The sequence below is a fragment of the Rhinolophus hipposideros genome (assembly GCF_964194185.1).
Source record: "Rhinolophus hipposideros genome assembly, chromosome: 5".
In the NCBI taxonomy this organism is placed as follows: Eukaryota; Metazoa; Chordata; class Mammalia; order Chiroptera; family Rhinolophidae; genus Rhinolophus; species Rhinolophus hipposideros.
The window spans coordinates 40,728,713-40,751,480 of NC_138051.1; the positions used below are offsets into that span (position 1 = coordinate 40,728,713).

At 38.0% G+C, this 22,768-nt stretch overlaps 1 protein-coding gene across 3 annotated transcripts in view; it reads left to right on the forward strand.

Moving 5' to 3' along the window:
- The first annotated feature begins 1,006 nt into the window (after positions 1–1,006).
- Positions 1,007–22,768, forward strand: part of CTDSPL2 (CTD small phosphatase like 2) — an 86,817-nt gene continuing 65,055 nt past the window's right edge. The window contains exon 1 of one of the 3 annotated variants that reach the window (XM_081047932.1): positions 1,007–1,472. The gene's annotated coding sequence lies outside the window, so the exon portion shown is untranslated. Of the gene's footprint in view, positions 1,594–22,768 lie in introns of all 3 variants that reach the window. The other 2 variants (XM_081047934.1, XM_081047933.1) reach the window with 2 other exon arrangements.

Below are 22,768 nucleotides of genomic sequence, written 5' to 3' on the forward strand. Positions count from 1 at the left end.
GTCCCCTAGTAGTGCACAGAACTGCTTGCCCAACTGCTCAACACCATTTTTTGTTTGGACCTTCCCATTTGTCGTTTGCTTTAATGTTTACACACACTTCCTCTGTAGTATCCGCTCTTGCTTTCCGTCTCATCTTATGAGAGGCTTCCAGACTCCCTTACAGGCACTCCTGATACGTCTGTCAATAACTTTCTTGTAGTCTATCACTGTCTTTAAATTGTTTGTCACCGTCAATAGACTGTGAACTCTGGGAAGGCAGGGTCCAGTCACTGTTGCTCAGTGTTGGTCTCTCGCATATACTAGTATGGTCCTAACACATTGTGGTTTTTCCACAAATTGTTTTTGACTGAATTACGTGACCGGAGTTTTAGTAAACAAATAATGCTCTTCCAACCACTAGGCTTGGTTTTCGGATATTCTACTAAGACTGGACGCTCCGGATTAATACATTTTTTTTTTATTTCACCCAGTGAGGTTGATCATCTTTTGACCCAGGCCTGCAGGTGGAAACCCATCCGTCTGAATCTGATTTCTCAGCCGAACCACCGCCGACATCGCGTGGAGATGAAGGGCGTGGGCTTGTAAAACAGATCTAGGAGCAATTGCTATGTCTTCTAGGCAGTGAGTTGGAAAGAAAGTCTTTATGCGCCACCGGAATCCCAGGAAAGACGAAGGATTCGTCTTACCCTCACCTCCGGATGCGCTCTCCACACACCGCCTCTGCTAGCGCGCCAAGCCGCTAGTCCCACCCCCTCCTACTCGGCTCCACCCACCTGGCGCGCCCGCGTTACTAAAACCCTAGCCGCCGGAGTGCGCGACGCATTCCTAAGCCCCGCCTCCAAGGCGAGGGCACGCTCCCCCTCCCAGTTCTGCCTAAGCAATTCCGTTAGTAGCAGGAGGAAAAACCGTCCTTCGGGTCCCCGCCTCTCCACTCTTAACGCTTTACTCCCTACTCCCCCTGCGACCACTACACAGCCAGCTACGGAGGCCCCTAAAGTACAAATGTCCCCCAGGCCCTCCGCGTATCCAGATAGGTTTTGTTATTGTTGGTCTTAAGGCCCTGCATTCAATTTTTGTCAGGAATTCGGGCTCGCGAGTTTCTTCCGGCGGCAGGAACTCCAACGCTCTTCAAGGAAGTAAAACTTGTTTTTCCTTTCTTCCTTTTCTTTTCTTTTTTTCTTTTTTCTTTTTTCTTTTTTTTTTTTGCCGCTGTGGCCGCCCCGCATTCCTTCCCTCCCACCTCGCGGAATTGTGGCGGGAGGGGGAGGAGGAAGTTAAAGCGCCTGCGCGCAGAGGCCGCTTTCCATCCGGGTCCCTGTCCGTGCGGTGCAGCAGGTCGGTAGGCGGGAAATGGCGACTGGCTGAAGGAGCTGGTTCTGTTGCTGCTGCGGGCTAAGCGGGAAAGACACCACACACTGCGCAGTCGGGACCATCGCCGGAGCCTGAAGACACTTCTCTGTCGTCATAGTTAGGTAATCCCCCTCGTCCAGACACTGCCGCTGCTCCCAACCCTAGTCTTCCTCCTCTTCCAGGGCCGTGTGCCGGGATCTCCTCCCCTTCTCAACCGGGTACTCCAGCGGCTCCCGCGCCTTGGTAGGCATGCACTCTTGGCGCCTCGTACGTCCGCGGTGTGGAGACGCTCTTCTCTGGACTTTCCTCTGGGAACAGAAAGGCAGCTCGCTTCCCGCCAGCTTCAGCTCCCGGGCTGCGCGGCCTGTGTTGTGATTTCTGGGGTTAGATTTCACTTCGCTACCCACCCCCACCCCAATCTCACGTTCTTCGTCCCAAACCCGGTGGTCTCTCTGGGTAATTGGGTTAGATCAGCTTTTCTAACCTTGGCCCACCTGATGTTTTCAATATTTCATTCTTTTCTAGTAGGGTGCTTTTAGGGGGGCGTTGCTCTCAGTTTTTATAAACACCTTTTGGGGATCTGGAAGAAGAGAGTTCACTAAGTTCTGTGTATTTTCGGTCCTGTTAAGATGTTGAGTTGACATTGTTTTTCAAATCCATAGTGATAGTAATGTACAACCCATGTGGAAGGCCTCTGGTTTCCGTAGTGGTCAATTAAGGATGAATCCTATCGTCCGTAGTGTTCTGCGCTTTCTGTGGGTATTACGTTGCCAGCATGGATGTTTACTTTTGCATTCTTGACTCGAATTCCGTGGTAAATAATTGTGTAAGTAAATTGTGTTTATTTACTTCTCACCCTAGTGGTGGCTGGATGTGTGATGACGTTAAGCACTTTAAGAGTATCTTAGGGAAGCCTAAAGAGATGCTGCTCGTAAACTGCCCTAAGGTCCTAAAATGAGATGTACTTACAGTTAGATGTTACTCCAAGGCAGGGATCTATCTTTCGAATGCTAATAGAGCAATACCGAGATTACTGCCCAACATAAGTGTACAAATTAGGGACTTAAGTGATAGATTCATCTTCATAATTTTCAGATTGTAGGTTTTTAAATATATTGTCTTTCCATTATTTGACAGGTTTCAATTTTTGTTGTCCATCTGTTAAAGCAAGGAAATAACTAGTTAAAGCTAGTTTTATTCCTTTTTTTTACATTACAGATCAATTGTCTATGAATATAGAGAAGTAATAAAAAGAGGCTGTTGGTGGTTTTCAGAATTTGTTTTCCGATCTTGTTGAATTTTGGAGCCTTTGTAGTTAGTTTTTTTTTTTAGCTAGTCAAATTAAATTTTTAAAATGTTCATATTTCATGTCATTTGATCTTTATAACTCAAAGGCTTCTAGCTCTCTAGGTCCAGTTTAAAAGACTTTACTGTTGTTAGCACCTTAGGATTAAATTTCATTAATAAACAGGAACATACAAACATCATTATTGTCATCATTTGATGTAGTTCCCTCCAAGGTCACAAAGAAAGTCAAGGCAAAATATAGCTCTTATGTGAAGCAGTCATTTAGGATTGAGTTGAACTTCCTACTTATTTTCTAGGACCAAAAAAAAGGGAGTGGGAAGTGGAGGTGAGGGCATGTTGAATACTGGCTTAGCCAATTTGCTTAAAAAGTAGGGCCAAATATGTGACTTAAAAGGATGTAAAATAAACTATTGGTCTAGTATAGACTTTGTCTGTACTTCAATAACCTTTTTGGGTAGTTCATTAGCGTTAATATTTTTAATACAATTTGGTTTACAGGTAGCTGAGTGAACATTGTGTGTAGACTTTGTCTTCAAGAATTTACCCAAATTGTTTTAATTCTACATTTATTTAGTACCTGCGCTCTTCTTATGCTCTAAGTGGTATAGATCTTAACCTTTGTGAATTTGTAGCTATATAGAAATTCCTAATACGATTAGAAAACCAAATAGGATTGGTATATTTTATAATACTCCAATCTACATAGAGCTAGTAATGTTGTTTTTTCCACTGTTAAGAAATTAAGAATTGGGAAAGTTCTACCTTTCCCAAATTTATCTAACTGAGCTCACGTTTGAAATTTCTGGTCAAGAGGTTTCTTCACAAGATTATTATATAGCAGAATCTATTCAATTCTGGTTTTAAAAAACTTGGACCTGTTGTTCAGAAGAGTACAGCACTCCAGACTCAACTGTGGAATTAATTGCAGATTGAATAAAATGGTATTAATTTATCTCAGTCATAGGAGACTGTGCTTTGGACTAAAGTGGTATAGAATAAAGTGTATATCAGAATTCAAAATAAACACTAATTATATTTGTAATTTATCAAGTTGTGAAAGTGTAAAGTAGAAAAGACACTTTAAGTGATAAATATCAACTGTGCTGAGAAGACCTCATATGGTGTGCTCTAAGTAATTCTTCCTGGGTAGATTAAAAAATTACCATTTAACTGGATTAGCTATAGGCAGTCATTTGCTCTACTTTGAAGATGAGAAGATTTAACAGATACAGGATTTATAATGAAACTATACAACTGCAGTTTTAGTTTCCACTTGATGTTTGCCATGAGATATATATCTAAGCCAGACATATATTCACAACTGGTTGTATGACTATGTTAATTTTTAATTTAAACTATTAAATTGTAATTCAATCTACATTACAAATTGTTAAACAAGGTGGTTGACTGTGAGGTATAATTTGAGAATTGCCAGTGTCAAACATAATTTGTGTCTCCTGTGTGTTACGAAAATCTTTCTAAAATATTCTGTTTAAAATCACAAATTCTCTGAAAGAGAAACTTTAAAATACTGTGTTTTATTGACAGTATTGGCACAGATTAGTTTATCAAATAAATTTGCTATGCCTGTATCCCAACCAGATGGGATACAGAAGTAAGCTTTTATAATAGGTGTGTGGCATGTAGGAACATTGTCTAGGGGAGAAAGATATAGTGGGGGTAGAGTCATAGTTTGAAGCTCGGCCCTCTTGGGGTCCTTTGGGAATCTTGTGAAACTGACAGTATAATGATGGGTGAGACTAAGTGTGGTCCCAGGAATAATCGTAGGACCTTACGGACAAATAAGATTTATAGATTTAGCCAGCCCTTTTCTATCCTTTCATCTGTAGGTCCCCCAGTTAGTTTGGTATTTTTAGAAAAGAGTGAAGAGAAATACTGAAATGCCATTGAAAGAACAGTGTTGTAAAATATTTACATAAAAAGTCTTTTTAACTTTAATATGAGGTCACAATAGGCCGGTTGACTATATTACTAACCCCATATTTTATGGTATTCATAGACTCGCCTATATTAATTTAAAGAGAGTGTAGAAAAGGAAGTATGTCTAGATTAAACATGAATCATCAGTGCTTTGATTTGAGGTTCTAGCAATCAGGTTTTCATAATAGCTATAATACTTTTAGGACAAGGAAATGTATTAATTACTTTGATTAAAGAAAAACAAAACTGTTCCATTGAACGGCATTTGAATACTTTATAAATAATTGGGATTAATATTTAATAATAGTAGTTTATATAGTTAGGAAGAATGTTTTCTTTCTTTGGACTAAATACTTTTATATTGAGAAATTGGGAACTAAAACAGCAGAGGCATTGCTAAAAAAGGGGGAAGATTGAGACCTTGTTAGCAGCATAACCTGATATTTTAAGTTTCTCATGTTGACCAGTGAAAGTAATCTTTAGGAATTTAAAAACACATTTTATTAAAAGTATATTCTTTGTTAAATAAAAATACCAGATTGCACAAGTGTCTTTTTAGTTGAGAAAAAAACTGTGATTATTTATTTTAGTAATATTTGCTTTCTTCCTGGTATTTCCCAAATATGTATGATTATCCTATTGAATTGAAAATGATTATTCTCTCATTGACCTTACAAGTACCTGCTTTAATGTATTTTGTTACATAAGATAATTATTCAATCCTGTAATTTTTGGTGTACTGATAATAATTATTTGAAAAATAATTATATTTCAATCATATTTCAATCATGCATTTTTTCTTCATTGGGAATATACCCTTTTATTTTATTTTTTTTTAGTAGTAGCAAACACAACGGCACTTTTGCTAGAGAATTATGATTATACCTCATCTTTGACTAGTAACTTAAAAACTCACTCTTCATAAACCTTATCTTCAGTTTAATCTGTCATGATGATTAGTTTTTCCTTGGTAGTTAATGATAAGAGTAGTGGGGAATTATTGCAGATATTCAGTGCAAATTTATTTGGGGTAATGGCCTTGATGTTTTGCTTCATAATTCTATAATTTTTAGTTAATATCTATTTTTCTTTGTCAATATTTTATGATTCTTATCAAATTAATGTGTTCTGAGGATTTCAGATTTCTGCTGGGCTGAGAGTAAGTTTAATATAAAATTAATTTTCTTTAAATAGAAGTTTTTGTCAGAAAAAAAGTATAAATAAGTAGGTATATCTCTTCCCGTGTACAGTTTTGGTGAGAATTACTAAATAAAAATAACTTTTAGGAAAATTATACTGAAATTATATTCGTTTCAGTCTTCAATTTTTCTTTTTTAATGTATCCAATAAGTACATTGTGACTTGTATGTACACAGGTGATCCCAGTAAATTTAAAAAGTGTGTATGTTAGAATATATATATATATATATATATATATATATATATGTTCTATAGAAAGGTTAGTAATAAAAAAATGATAGACTGGAGTGATGAGTTTTCTATGTGCTTTTTGAAGGGAAAAAAATGTTTCTCATGAATATTATGTTACTCAGTTCTTATAAATTCATAACCTGTATTTTTGCTAAAATAACACATTCTTATAAAGTTTTATTGGTATGAATTTCTTTCATACCATGTAATAGAATGCTCTTTTTTGCAAGATGTTTAAATTATATTTACTGGAGGTTGTTAATACACCTCCAAATTACTGTTCTTTTAAAGCTTAGGTTAAAGAAATACAGGTATGTTTTCAGCAGGACATACTGTCTCATTCTGTCCATAACAAATACTGGCTCTGCCCTAATGGAGTTTCTATTGAGGACATACAAGATCTTAAGTTGGTGTACTAATACTATTTTAGCACGTATATCTGAATGACTGTGGCTTAAATGTCTTCAGTGATCAGCAGACTGAGTAATGCCATCTTTAAAATATCAATTCGTATTTTCATGAGTGTTTTAGGCATTACTAACCTAACAGCCCACATATTTTTCTCTAGAGAAAATTAATTCATCATGGTTTTAGAAAAAAAATTTTGGGGGGGGGGGTGATGTTCATTGAAGAAAACTTTAAGAGGAAAAAATAACCTGTGATTTAATCAACCTGACTCAGCTTCTCTTATTTTTTGTATGTACCCTATATTTTGGCAAATTTTTTTGTTTTTAAGTTTATTATATTTAGTAGTTTCTGAAGAATCCTATAATATTAACTAACAAAAAGAGAATCAAACATCAAAAATAATAATGATGCAAAAGGACCACTTATCTTGACCACATACTTTGTTGGAAAGGGTTCGATGAAAAGAATCTCCCTGTCTTGAAGTTGATGCTTTATGTAATACTCCTCTACTTACTTTTCTTCTGCCCTAGTTGACTTCTGAATTTTATTAGCTGATAAGTAGGAGGGATAGAAAAATCTCCTCTTTCTCTGAAGTCGTTTAATGAAGGCTTAAGAAAGTAGTAGAGAGTAAAAGTGGACAGTTGCAATACCTGAAGCTGTCGATTTCAGATTAGTCAGGCTAGAAATATAGGTAGTGAAACCGATGCTGACACTTTTGAAAATGTCATTTGGTGTCAATGAAGGCAATGATTTTCAGCCTTTTCTTTCACAAATACAACTTTTTAATATAAATTCAGTAGTGATAGCATTTGTAATATAGTCTAAATGAACAAACCCATAGAAATTTAGCTAGAAGAAACCAAAGGGGTCACCTAGTCCAATAATATCTTTTTGTTTTTTTAATGATGAACCATTCTGAAGACTTTTTAACTACATACAGTAAATGTTTGTCTTAATTAGGGTGCTTTGGGATGAGTTATATATGATAAAAGGATGCAAACAGCTCAGATTAATGAATGACTCATCTCCCACTTGGATAACTTTTTTAAAGATAAAATTTGCATGTAGTGAAATGCACAGGTCTGATGTCCAGTCATTTATTTTGCTGTTGAGGAAATGAAGTGTTAGAATGATTGCATGACTTAATCAATGTCACAGCTAAGTAATAATAGGTTTACGACTGGTGCCTCCTAGTCAGAGGTTATTCCTTTAGTAACTCCCTCAGGAGCCTACTCCAGAAACATGCATGCATATGTTCTTTATAGAGACAAGTTATAATTTACATATACCTAAATTTTATGGCAAAACCCAGACTGTTGCCTTTAAAGTTTCTGATATTACAATTTTCTTTATATTCATTACCCACTTTTTTGTTTCCGTCTTATTCCCTTCGTTCAGCAAACATTTTGTGAAAATGTATATTCGGTTAGTCCTAGGTAATTTTAAGAATACACAATGTGCTGTTTTGTTTTAATAGGGATTTATACACTCAACACCACAGTAGCAAATTATCAACTGAGTTTTCCTTGTATCATTATTATAATCTTGTTAACACAAGACAATTTGCAGCCATAATTGTTTGCTTCAAATATTGTTTGGGATCAGGCAATCTTATGAGAAAGGAACATTCTTGGTTTTATTTATAGGCTCTTTTTTGTGAGCAAGAATTGATTACTACTCTGAGGATTGTTTATGTTTCAGTGAGTCGTCCTCTCTCTCTGTCTCTCTCTCCCTCTCTCCCTCTCTCTCTCTCTCTCTCTCTCTCTCTCTCTCTCTCTCTCTTTCTCTCTCTCTCTTCTTTCTTTCTCATCCTCTGGTCTCTGAGGGAAATGAGAAAAATGACCTCTGGTCTCTCTGAGGGAAATGAGAAAAATGATAGTTCAGTTCAACAAAGATTGAATTATCTTGTGTGCCAGGTCACTGGAATTACAGATACCATCTCTGCCTTCAAGACTCTTACAGTCTAGTGCCATTAAAGAAAGACATTATTTCAGTATGACTTGTTAAGAGCTAAGATAGAGATAATCACAGGTCTATACAGGCTTGGGGGTGTGGAAGTGGAAGTGGTTACTTAACTATTGGGGAGTGTGATACCTGGGCTGAGCTTTAAATGATGAGGATAAGAATTAGTTGAAAGAATGAGGTAAAGAGCAGAAGCATGATACTGCACAGTTTGGGCAGGAAACTTATTACTGGAGTGCAAAGAACGAGACAGCAAATAGTGAAAAAAGACTGAGAGGTAGATCTTGTAGGATTTTATGTATAATGCCATAGTTCAGTCTTTATTTTGAAGGGAGTTGATGGGAAGGAACAGGCAGATTTGTGGAGTACAGAGGATAAGATTTAAAGGGGACAAGACAGAAATATTTCACAGGTAAAATTATCAGGATTTGGTGATTGACTATAGGGCACAAGGGAAAGGAAGAAGGACGGATGTTTGGGATGATTGCTGGCTTGATTGATTGGGTAGATGATGGTACTTGAAATCAAGAACATAGTAGTGGGAAAAATACAGTAAGAAAAGCAGGTTTGGGGGTAGTATGACGGGAAAAATGAAATTCAGTTTTGGGTAAGTTGAATTTGAGGTGCCAAGTGAAAATGTTGCAAAGGCTGTTGGATGTGAGCCTGAAATTAGAGGTGGGAGAGGAACTAGCAGATTTGTTGCAGTTTGTAATGAACATGTGGAAGAGGCTCTTATTCCCCCTCTTCCACCAATCCTTCTAGCTGGGCTGCATGTAAACAGAAAGCAAACTTCATTGCCTAGTTTTAAATTGCTGAGCAATCAGCTTTTCCTATTCCTGAAATGAGATCTGGTTCAAATGTTGAAAAAGTGGAAATGTTTTTCATTACATACTCTTTCTCCCCATTGTTATAAGTTCTTAGGCTTTAAAATGTTGATGCCCCCATTACTGTTTGTTTTGTGATGTAATCTACTTAAATTGTTTTATCATTTTCATTCATTAGTAGATTTATTTCCCTAGTGTACTGATTTCCTATTCTTTACTTGCTTTCTATTATTACTAAGAAAAGAACTTAGCTAGTAATGGAGCGCTTAAGAACCTAGAGGGTGTGTGAAATTCTAACATAAATAGTAGGATTACCAAGATGAGGCTGTATATGCATGTTTAAAACTCTTCTCTTGATACATTACGTTTGGGTGGTAGAATTAGGTTTTTGCAGATGTTCTGTAGGCAATTTCTGATCTGTCCTTGGCCCAATTAATATTTATTGTCTTTGGTTTTGGTATCAGGATAATGCTGATCTTATAAAATGAGTTGTGAAGTGCTTCCTGCGTTTCTATTGTCTAGAAGAGTGTAGATTTGTGTTTTGTTATTTTTAAAGATGTTTGGTAGGATTTTCCAGTGAAGCCATTTGGGCCTGGTGTTTACTATGTTGGAGGCTTTTTCTGTAGTTTCATTTTTAAAAATGATATAGTGATGATCAGGTTATCTATTCTTGAGCTTTGGTGTTTTATATTTTTTGAGGAATTTGATCATTTTATCTAAAGTATCGAGTATATGGGCGTCAAGATGTTTGTTCCATTATTTTTCTTTTAATGTTTGTAGGAGGTGTAGTGATGTTCACGTTTCCATTCCTGACATGGTAATTTGTGTCTTGTCCGTTTTTGTAAATCTGTCTTGCTAGATAGAGGTTTTTCAATTTACTGATCTTTTTTAAAAAGTCACCTTTTGGTTTCATTTTTTGTTTTTAAACCTCATTGATTTTTGGTTCTGTTGAATGTTTTGTCTCTTAAAAAGGGATTGTATTTTCTTTTTTGGTGAATCTTGCTGTGTTTTATTGAATCTTGGATGTCATGAATAGGACAGTAAAGACTGAGTACATAGTATTTATACCTGGAAAATTGTATATTTGGACTTTTAGTGTAGGGGCTGGAGTAAAGCTTTTTTGGAGTAAAGATTTTGTTGCAAAGAATACCTTAAGTGGCTTCAGATTTCTCTAGTGTGACTTTGTGCTTAGGCTAAAAGTTTGAAGTATGGGGAAGTAGTTCTTGGTTTTCCTGTTGACTCAGTTTTTGGCTTTCTCTGTGTGCCTGTGCCTCTGTGGAATCTAGATGCTCCTGACCCTCTCCCAGTGGTAGATGGTGGCTGTGTCATCAGACCTTGACAGCTGGTGGTAGAGTCAGCAGCGTCTCTTGTCCTGTCCAGCCGCAGTCTTGGGGAGGCCCGGTGTGTGGACATCGGGAGTGAGGCATTGCGGTGATCCTGGCCCTCTCTGCCAAAGCAGGCCTTGTGTCTTTTCCTGGTGTCATTTGGAAAAGTTTTCTGAGCCTGTCTCAGTGATAAGAGATCTCTAAGGGCATTGGTATAAGATCCTGGGCCCAAGATTGTTTCCTGCCCTTTCCCTAGTGGTTAGGGTCTTCTGCTGTACCCCCATTCTTAATGATGTCTTCACTTGTGCCCTGGGGGTGTCTATACTTGCTGCCCCTCCTCCAGCCTTAAAGTTTTTGTTCCTTAAGGGGAGAATGATCTGGTTGGGGCTTTGAATCCCCCCCACCCATAATGGAGGCTGCTCCCCCTTGCAGCCTAGCACCATAGAGGAGGACTCTCCAGTCTCACGTTCCCATATTGTGAGTGCTGGGGGAGGTCTGAGGTGAAGGTCCTGCAAATAGATTTGGATTCCTGTCGTGTCTGTGTCTCTAGCTCCCGGAACCACATGCTTCTGCTAGCCCACTTTGCCTTTAGGCGTTTGTTAACAATTTTAAGTGAATTCTTTTGATCTGCTTTTATGGCACCACTGTCTCTTCACTTGCTCTGCCACAGGTGAGCCAGCGCTTACATCCTTTCTTCCCTAGGAAGGGCTTGTCTTGGATCTTCATTTGGTTGCCTTGAGTTCTCAGCTTTCTGATGGATTGAAGAAAAGTTTAGTTTTGTAGTTTATCCAAATTGTTCTTGTTAGGCATTTCTAGCTTTGTGTTGTGTGGGCAGAATCCAATAAAGTGATCTTTAGGCAAAACTCCAGTTAGTCAGAGAAGCTCTCTTTTCTGGAGCTGTAGTTTGTAATTCCGTGACTTCTTTGGCCTCGGGTTCCTTGGGATAAATTCCCTTGCTTTCTTTGATTTAGACTAAAGGAAAGCATTCACAATGGCTGAATTGATAGTAAAAAAAGAAAAAAAGAATAATTCCCCAACTGGTCCTAATTTGCTTTTTTTCTCTTCCCTAAACACTGGTTTTCTTCAAACTATGTTGGGTTCAGTGTCTGCTACAGTTTTTGTTGTCTTTTCCTAGAATATCTCTTTCTCCTAACCCTGCTTTTCCTTCAAGTCCATTTCCTGTTATGAAATGGCCCAGAAAAACCAGGTATATACTGAACTTTTTAATCCAGCATTTATATGAAATATTTCTGTACTTTATATATAACTGACTTTTATTACTTTATAATCCTTTTTTTGCAGTTTATTTTGTCATTTCTTATAAGACCTAAATATTTAAAAGGCAGTATAGGAGGGCAATTTTTACTTGGTCCCCTTTCATTGTAGTTTATTTTAAAAGGGGGTGGGGAATAAGGGATTTTGTTTTCCCATTCCAGAGACCCTGTTACTCACACTATTAGAAAACTTTACACTCTCATTAGTAGCTTGGAAAAAAGGATAGAGATCTACTTTTTTTTTTTTAATGTGGTCAAATACAGATAACAAAATTAATCATTTCAATCATTTTTAAGTGTTTGGTTCAGTGGTGTTACGTATATTCATCTTGTGCAGCCATTACCACTCTACACTGCCAGAACTTTTTCATCTTCCCGAACTGAAACTCTGTATCTATTAAACAATAACCCGCTTTTGCCTTCTTCTCCTAGGCTCTGACAACCACCATTCTACTTTGTCTCTGAATTGGACTACTCTAGTTACCTCATATAAGGGAAATCATACAATAGTTGTCCTTTCATGACTGACTTATTTTACTTAGCCAGCATAATGTCCTCAAGGTTCATTAACATTGTAGCATTTTGCAGAATTTCCTTTCTTCCCCCACCTTCTTCTGCCTTGCCCCCTCCCCACCCCCACTTCAGTTCAAGCCGCTGTTTCTCAGTCACAGCTCCCTGGCGCTGCTGGTATTATGAGCCGTGTACTCCCCCTCACCCCCCCCCCCATTGGTTGGCCTCACACGGCAGCTCATAGCAGCTGATGGCTGCTCACACTGGCCACCGGATGCTCATGGCAGCATACGGCAGCCCATGCCAACTTCCGGCAGCTCATGGCAGCCCATCTCCAGGGAGAACTGTTGTTCACAGTCTTAGCTGTAGAGGGTGCAGCTCACTGGCCCATGTGGGACTCTAACTGGTGACTTTGGGCATTAGGAGCAAGGAGCTCCAACCACCTCAGCCACCCGGCTGAATAACATGCCATCTTATATATATACCACGTTTTGTTTATGCATTCATCTGTCAATAGACACTTCTGATTCTACCTTTTGGCAGCTGTGAGTAATGCTGCTGTGAATATGGTAATACAAATATCTGTTCGAGTCCCTCTTTCAGTTCTTTGGAATATATACGTAGAACTAGAATTGATAGATCATATGATAGTTCTGTGTTTAATTTTGTGAGGAACTGCCATAATATTTTCCACAGTGGCTGCACCATTTTGCATTCCCATCAGCTATGCACAAGGGTTCCAATTTATACATATCCTCCCTGACAGGCTTCTGTTTTTTTTTTTTTTATATATAATAGCCATCCTAGTGGGTGTGAAGAGGAATCTCGTGATTTTGATTTGCATTTCCTTAATGATTAGTGATGTTTAGCATTTTTTCATGTGCTCATTTACCATTTGTATATTTTCTTTAAAGAAATGTCTGTTAAAGTCTAGCCTGTTTTTTGAATCATGTTTTTGTTGAGTTGAGTTGTAGGAATTTTAAAAAATACATTCAGGATATTAACCTCTTATGAGCTATATTATTTATACATATTTTTTCCATATCATAGGTTGCCTTTTCACTCTGTTGGTAGTGTCTTCTGGAAAGTTTTTAATTTTGCTGTAGTCCAGTATATCTTTTTATTTTCTTTCGTTGCCTGTGCTTTTGGCATCACATCTAAGAATCATTGCCAAATCCAATGTCAAGAGCTTTCCCCCTGTTTTCTTCTACGAGTTTTATAGTTTTAGCTCTTACGGTCTTTCATCCATTTTGAGTTCATTTTTGTCTATGGTGTAAGGCAAGGGTCCACCATCTTTTTTCCTTTTGTTTTTCTGGCTTTTGGATATCCCAGTTTTCCCAGCACTAGAGATCTGTAGTTTTAATATGGGTACAGATAAGGCCTCTGGTATTGAGATACAGAATATATAGTGTTTTACATTGAATAAAGTTTAGATTCTAAGGTTTTCAGTTATATAATGGGTAAAAATATGCTATAGGAGCTGACTTAGAACTCTACCCCCTACCCCCTGTTTATAACATTTTTTTCTGTGAGAAGTTGGTTTTGAGCTCCCAACTGCCAATTAAACACATCTGTTTGCAGGTTGACCCTGTTTTAAGGCATTGCATAGTCAGAAGTCTTCAGGAAAATCACCAATTGTGAATGACTACTTAGAAAAAGAGCAGAACTTTAGAGGGAACAGAGAAATTAGAATTTTTGGCAACTTTTAATTAGTAAGATTTTTTTTTAACTAATCTTTAGAGAGAACTGAGAAATTAGAATTTTTGGCAACTTTTAAGTAGTAAGATTTTTTCTGTTGTTGGTGATAAACATTTTTTTACATTTCTGATTTTTTTTATTGATGATGTCTGCAAATTGTTACTTAGAATACTGCCATTTTCTCCACCTCATTTTTCTCAGTCATAAAATGGAAATAATGGACACTGTTTTATATTGAAAATACTGACTGAGTGAAATAATACATTTCAGATTTTCCTTGATTTACAGTGGGATTGGGTTCCAGTAAACGCATCGTAAGTTGAAAATATCGTAAGCGAAAATTCATTTAATACAACTAATCTACTGAACATCATAGCTTAGCCTAGCCTACCTTAAACGTGCTCAGAACATTAGCCTACAGTTGGGAGAAATCATCTTGCACAAAGCCTATTTTATAATAAAGTGTCGAATATCTCATGTGATTTATTGAATACTGTACTGAGAGTGAAAACCAGTGGTTGTATGGGTACAGCATAGTTATAAATATATTGGTTGTTTACCCTTGTGATTGCATAGCTGACTGGGAGCTGTGGCTGGCTGCTGTTGCTACATATTGCTAGCCCAGGAAACTGAAAATTCAAAATTTGAAGTACGGTTTCTACTGAATGCTTATCACTTTCACACCATCGTAAGTTAGGTACCATCTGTAAAAGCTCTTAGGATAGTGCCTTGCACGTTGCAGTTAATAAAGAACAACTGTTGGTTATATATCACTAACCTTTTCTGTGTTCAGATAAATGTAGTTAAAATGGGTATTTTGTTTTGGAAAAGAATAGGTTGAGAGTTGGTTTTCTGAAGTTGACACAATACATTTTATACAGTGATTTTATAGTATACTTGGTTGGTTTATGTTTCAGTGTTCAGGTAAGCATAGACATTTAAATTAAACCTTTACTTTAGGATTTTAGCAATTTGCAGGAAATGCCAAGAGATTAAATTTAGCAAATATTTTTTTGAGATCCTTGGAAATGCAGATTATTTTTAAGGTATTAAATATAATCCCATTATTTTGGGAAGTTGGGCAGAAATATGCAAATATCTAAACTCTTCTAAATTAAGCCATAATTGGTAAACTAAAAAAGTTGTATAAAATCTGTCTCTATTAAAATGAAAATTTTTTTTTTAAATTTTGGGTTTAAAACAAGGAAAATTATGCTTAACCAATTTGCTAGAGTTAAATTCTTCAAAATTCATTTTTTCTTAAGAAAATTGTCAGTATATATTTGCAGGTTTTATTCTGTTTTAAAGGTTTTTTTGGTTAGACTCTTTCAACATTTTTAAATATTTGCATTTTGAAGTAATGAACTTCATCTCTTTAAGCATTCAAGCAGATTCTAGGTTACTTTTAGATAGGAATGCTACCTGAGAGAGTTCTGCTTTGGTTGGGAAGGCTGAACTAGTCTTTCTCAACTTTAGGGTTTTATATTTTTAGAAAAGATTGAGAAAAGGGCATGCACAGGCACTTAATAAAATGGGAACTAGGGCTAGCCTATAAATATAATTAACATGTTTAGTTCTACTAGTTATTACAATTTAAAATAATTTTTAAATTCAAAGAATTTAAACAATTTAAAAATTAGCAAACAATTTAAAAATTAAAAATAAATTCTGATGTACAAGATTCAGCTATATAAGCAAGCACTCTTTCTTTGTATCCTGCTGGTTGAAACCATCTTTCCAAAAAGCAGTTTTTTAGTATTTCTAGAGGTACTGCCAAATGTTAATAATCTTTGACCTAATTAATTCACTCATAAGAAACTATCTTAAGGAAAGAATCAGAAATGTAGACTGAAGTTTATGTAGAAAGTTATTACATTTGGGGTGATGTTAGTAATTATGAGCAATTTAATTTTCAATAGGTCAGTTATTGCATAAATTACAGAACATTTATCTGTATATTGGAATATTATGTGGCCTTTAAAAATTAAGTTCTCAGTAGCTGTTAACAGTCCTTTGTGGCTCTGACACAGTCTCTGTCACAGGACAGGCACTGCCATGAATCAAGCAGTGGCTGGCAGTGGTATTCTCAGGGCGCTGTGCGAAGTGGTCACAGGCCACTATGTGAAAGTAGGCAGGATTCAGGGAGACCCAGGAAACCTAGAAATGGTCCAAGATGGCAGATTAGGTAAACACTATGCCTACTGCACCCCAGGATCACACTAAAATTACAAAAATTATAGAAAAATCAACCTCAAGAATTATCTGAAGACTGGCTGAACAGAACTCCTATCACTAATGATATAAAGAAGGGACCACATCGAGACTGGTAGGAGGAGTGCAGATGCAAAACTGGCTGACCCCGAACCCACAGATAGTGATTGGACACTGGAGGGACACTTTGGTGGCGGAAGTCCCTTCTGAAGAGGGAGGGGACCTAGCCCCACGCTGCGCTCCACAGCCCATGGGTCATGTGCCGGGAAGAGGAGTTCCCATAGCATCTGGCTGTGAGAATCAGTGAGGACTCTGTCTGTCTGTACCAGTGAGATGGGAAGGCACTTGGAAACCCAGATATCCTCTTCGAGCCTGCACACAGACTTGCTTGCAAGCACTCACCTGGTCTCTGGTTGAGGGGCAGCAACTCAAGAGGCCCAGAGACATGTAGGGAAAGACTCAGTTTTGTGGCTTCGCAGTGAGGGCTGGAGGGACAGTGGCCATTATTGTCTTTGTGTAGAGCCTGACACACGTGTAGCCTAAAGGAGGGCTCCATCATTTCTGTGTTGAGCCCTCCCCCAAAGAACCAAGTCTGGGACTACATTGGTTTGACGGAATCTGCGTGTGGGCACAGCCTTAGTGATGCTCTGGGTCCCTGCCCCTTGTACAGGTGGTACTGCATTGCTCGGGACACTCTTGACATTGGGCGGCTGGTCCCTCCTCCAGAGGCTGTGGAAGCCTTTTTGCAGTGACAGATGGCCTGCGTCGGCCTGGGAAATGTCTCTTGATAGGTGGTGACCCAAGAACTGCACTGTATCTTCTCTTGGGCAGCTCTCGGGGACTTGAGGGCCTAAGGCTGACGGTGGCTGGCCACAGTGTTCTTGGGGCGTTTTTGTGGGGTGGTCACGGGCCTGGCATTGGTACAGGATTGCACTGACTTTGTAGAAGCCACCGACCATACCCCTCAGCTCCCTGGAACCCACCCCACCTTGCCCACCTAGAGGGGCACTCTTCGTGCCTGGGTGGCCAGCCTTGCCCCACAAACCACAGAAGCCTTTTATGGCAGTGGAAGGCCTGCGACGGCCCGAGGAGCTTTTGATGGTGGACAGCGACCCAAAACATGCCCTGCAGCCAGTCTTGGGCAGTTCTAGGGGATCTGCAAGTTTGAGGAAAGTGGTGACTGGCTACAGTGTTCTAAGTGTGTTTCGTGAAGTGATCACAGGCCAGGCACGGCCACGAGGTGAGCGGTGGCTGGCAGTGGTGCTCGCAGGGCACTGTGTGAAATCACAGGCCAGGCACTGGTGCAAGAACTGAATCTGCATTAACTTTGTAAAAACCACTGGCCACATCTCGTGACTCCGTGGGACTCTGCCCCGTCCAGCTAGTGCTGCGTCACCGAGGGAGCTCTCAACACTGTCAACCTGCCCAGCCCACGTACCTAAGGAGGCTCTTTCAACAGCTGAGTCTTACTGGCAGCTGGTGGGTGGCAATAGGCCGAGGGTGCCCTGGGCCTTTTGCTAAGCTACCTCAGTCCCAACACTGGTGGCAGCCAGCCTCGGTTCACGGTGAGGCCACCCCCACATGCCTCCAGGTTCAGCACAGGCAGTAGCCAACCACATATAGCTTTGTGGTTCCTGTCAGGTAGCTGAAGCCCAGTAACAGCCAAGGCTGAAATTGTCCTGCATGAAAGCCCCTCCCAAGAGACACCAGAAACAACACACACAGAGGCCAGCTTCAGACCACACCAGATCAGTACCTGGTTAGCCCCACAAGCAACATACCCAAAAGGAGGTCTCAACAGACACAGGAGCTCATGGGGGCAAATCCTCCTCTAAGGGGTCAGCCCCCAGTCCTCATAGTCAGCCTGGGAGTCAATCCCACCCACTGACATGTCAAAAGCAATCAAGGCTCAACTATTGCAGGAGAACACACAACACACCCTGGGGCACTCCTGGAGCACACACACAGGAGATCAGGGAGACTGCACCATTGGACTACATAGGACACACTGCATAAGACCACTCCAGGAAAGACTGAGAGACATAGGAGATCTACCTAATCTAACACATAGAAGCAAACAGAGAGGGAGCCAGAATGAGGAAACAAAGAAACATGTCACAAATAAAAGAACAAGAGAAACCTCCAGAAATAAAAAAAAATGAAACGCAGGCAACCAACCTACCAGAGACAGAGTTTAAAACACTGATTATGAGAATGCTTAAGGAACTTAATGAGAATTTCAATAAAGAGCTAGCAAGCCTAAAGAAGAACATAGAAACCATGAAAAAGAACCAGTCAGAAATAAAAAATACGATAACTGAAATTAGAAGAATACATTAGAAGGAATGAACAGCAGATTAGATGAAACAGAGGATCAAATCAACGATTTAAAAGACAAATCAGTGATTTAGAAGACAAGGTAACTGAAAACACACAATCAGAACAACAACAAAAAAGAATTTTAAAAACCAAAGAAGGGACCTGTGGTACAGCATCAAGCCTAACAACATACTCATCATAGGAGTGCCAGGAGAAGAATGGAAGCAAGAGATCAAGAACCTATTTGTGGGGCCGGCCCTGTGGCTCAGGGGGTTGGAGCTCTGTGCCCCTAACTCCAAAGGCTGCCAGTTTGATTCCCACATGGGCCAGTGGGCTATCAACCACAAGGTTGTCAGTTTGATTCCTCAAGTCCTTCAAGGAATGGTGGTCTGCGCCCCCTGCAACTAATGATTGAACATGGCACCTTGAGCTGAGCTGCCACTGAGCTCCTGGATGGCTCAGTTGGTTGGAGTGCATCCTCTCAACTACAAGGTTGCCGGTTCGACTCCCTCCAAGGGATGGTGGGCTGCGCCCCCTACAACTAGCAACGGCAACTGGACCTGGAGCTGAGCTGTGCCTTCCACAACTAAGACTGAAAGACAACAACTTGAAGCTGAACGGCACCCTCCACAACTAAGATTGAAAGGACAACAACTTGGAAAAAATCTTGGAAAAATACACACTGTTCCCCAATAAAGTCCTGTTCCGCTTCCCCAATAAAATCTTTTTTTTTTTAAAAGGAACCTATTTGAAGAAATAATGACTGAAAACTTCCCTAACCTGGTGAAGGAAATAAACATACAAGCCTAGGAAGCACAGAGAGTCTCAAACAAGATGAACCCAAACAAGTCCACACCAAGACACATCCTAATTAAAATGGCAAAGGTTAAAGACAGAGAGAATCCTAAAAGAATCAAAAGAAAGACAGCTGGTTACTTACAAGGGAGCTTCCATAAGACTATCAGCTGATTCTTTTTTTTTTACAGAATACCAAAAAACCCACAAAAAAACCTTTATTACATGGACTAAGATAGGAGAGGGGAAGATTTACTATATTTTACTGTGTATAATGTGCTTCATATATAACGCACACCCACATTTTTGGCCCAAAGTTTCAGGGGGGAAAATTTTTAATTTTAACTTTTTAAGTCAACTTTTTATTTGTTTACATTTAGGTACTTTTTTGTATTATGAAAGAATTTTAGGATTTATTTTTTTAACATGGTACAACAAATTTTATGTAAAAAATAATTATAAAACACAAGAACAGATACAAGGCACAAGAAATTTTATGTACTGGTAGCATGTTTACAATATTTCTGTGTCATAGAAGGCCAAGCACTCTTCATTGTTGCAAATTTGTCATAAGTTCAACAAAACTGATATCGTATTCCAGGGTATTATTTTGCATACAGATATTATTGATTTCTAGAGTTACATTTTTGACTCAAGCATAAATAAAAGAATTAAAAACATTTAGACAGAGAACTAGTACTACCCATGTATAATGCGCATCCTTAGTTTTCCCTCACAAATTTGGGCAAAAAAGTGCATATTATAAATAGCAAAATATGTTACATTCTTTTCAAGTGCACATCAAACATTTTCAAACGTAGACCACATGTCAGGCCACAGAACAAGTCTCAATAAATTGAAGAAGATTGAAATCACAGGCATCTTTTCTGAACAGAGTGGTATGAAACTAGAAATCAATTACAAGAAAAAAACTGGAAATACCTGGAGACTAAACGTACTACTAAATAATGAATGGGTCAACAATATGACTAAGGAAGAAATCAAAAGATATGTTGAGATAAACGAAAATGAAAACATGACAACCCTGATCTATGGGACACAGCAAAAGAAATCCTAAGAGGGAAATTTATAGTAATGCAGGCCCACTTCGAGAAACAGCAAAAAAAAAAAAAAAAACACAACACAAAAAACCCCCCAAAACTCAAACAGCTTAACTTTACACCTTAGGGAACTGGGAAATGAACAGCAAACAAAGCCCCAAGTGAGTATAGGGAAGTAAATAATAAAGATCAGAGTAAAGATAAACGAAATAGAAACTAAAAAAACAATACAAAAGATCAATGAAACCAAGAGCTGTTTTTATTTTTTTGAAAATAAAAATTGACAAACCTTTAATCAGACTCTGCAAGAAAAAAAAGACACAAGACTTAAATAGAATCATAAGTGAAAGAGAAGAAGTGACTACTGGCACCATAGAAATACAAAAAATTTTAAGAAAATACTACAAGTAACTATATGCCAACAAATTGGACAATCTGGAAGAAATTGACAAATTCCTAGAAGCATATAATCTTTCAAGGCTGAATGTAGAAGAAAGAGAAAATCTCAACAGACTCATTATTACCAATGAAATTGAATCAGTAATCTGCAAGCTCCAAACAAAGTCCTGGACCAGATGGCTTCACAGGTGAATTTTACCAAATATTCAAAAAAGAATTTATACCTATTCTCAAAATATTCCAAAAAAATCCAAGAAGAGCAAGGCTGCCAAGCTTATTTTATGAGGTCATCATTACTCTGATTCCAAAACTTAGACAAAGACATTACAAAAAATACATATGTATGTAGGCTAATATCCCTAATGAACATTGATGTAAAAATTCTCAACAAAATATTAGCAAAATAAATTCAGCAATACATTAAAAAGATTATACACCACTATCAAGTGGGATTCATTCCTGGTATGCAAGGTTGGTTCAATATCCACAAATCAACTAATGTGATATATCACATAAACAAAATGTAAAAAGTCATATGGTGCTATCAATAGATGCAGAAAAAGCATTTGACAAAATCCAGCATCCATTTATGATAACTCTCAAAAAGTGGGAATAGAGGGAACATATCCAACATAATAAAGGTCATATATGACAAAGGCACACCTAATATCACACTCTGGGGATAAGCTGAAATCATTCTACTTAAGATCAGGAACAAGAAAAGGATGCCCACTTTCACCATTTTTATTCATCATAGTACTGGAAGTTCCAACCACAGCAATCAGACAAGAAAAGGAAAAGGCATTCAAATGGGAAAGGAAGAAGTAAAATTGTCATTATTTGTAGATGGCGTGATACTATATAGAGAGAACCCCAAAAATTCCACCAAAAAACTATTAAAACTAATAAATGAATTTAGTCAAGTAGCAGGATACAAAATTAATATTCAAACATCAGTTGCATTTTTATACACCGATAGTGAACTATCAGAAAGAGAAATTAAGAGAACAATCCCATTTACAATTGCATTAAAAATAAAAATACTTAGGAATAAATTTAGCCAAGGAAGTAAAAGACTTGTACTCAGAAAATTACACAACATTGAAAAGAAAAATTAAAGAAGATACAAATAAATGGAAGCTTATACCATACTCAGGTATATGGATAGGAAGAATACTACAGTTAAAATGTCTGTCCTACGCAAAGCAATCTATAGGTTCAGTGCAATCCCTACCAAAATACCAATGACATTTTTCACAGAACTAGGACAAATAATCCTAAAATTTATATCGAACTATAAAAGACCCTAAATAGCCACGGCAATCCTGTGAAAGAACAAAACTGGAAGTACCATGCTACCTGCTATCAAATTATACTACAAGGCTATAGTAATCAAAACAGCATGGTATTGGCATAAAAACAGACACATCTATCAATGGAACAGAATAGAGCTCAGAAATAAATCCATGCCTATATGGTCATTCAATCTATGACAAAGGAAGCAAGAATTTATAGGGGGGTAAAGACAGTCTATTTAATAAATGGTGCTGGGAAAACTAGACAGATACATGCCAAAAAATGAAACTGGACTACCTACTTTTGCCATATACGATAAACTCAAAATAGATTAAAGACTTAAATGTAAGACCCGAAACCATAAAATTCCAGAAGAAAGTATAGGAAGTAACCTCTCATACATTACCTTTAGTAATATTTTTACTGGTGTATCTTCTCCGGCAAGGGAAACAAAAGAAAAAATAAGCTGTACTATGTCAAACTAAAAAGTTTTTTCTCAGCAAATGAAACCATCAACAAAACAGACATCCTACTGAATGGGAAAGATATTTACCAATGATACGTCGGATAAGAAAATATCCAAAATTTATAACAAACTCATACATCTCAACACCAAAAAACAATAAAAAAATGGGCAGAGGACCTGACTAGATAAG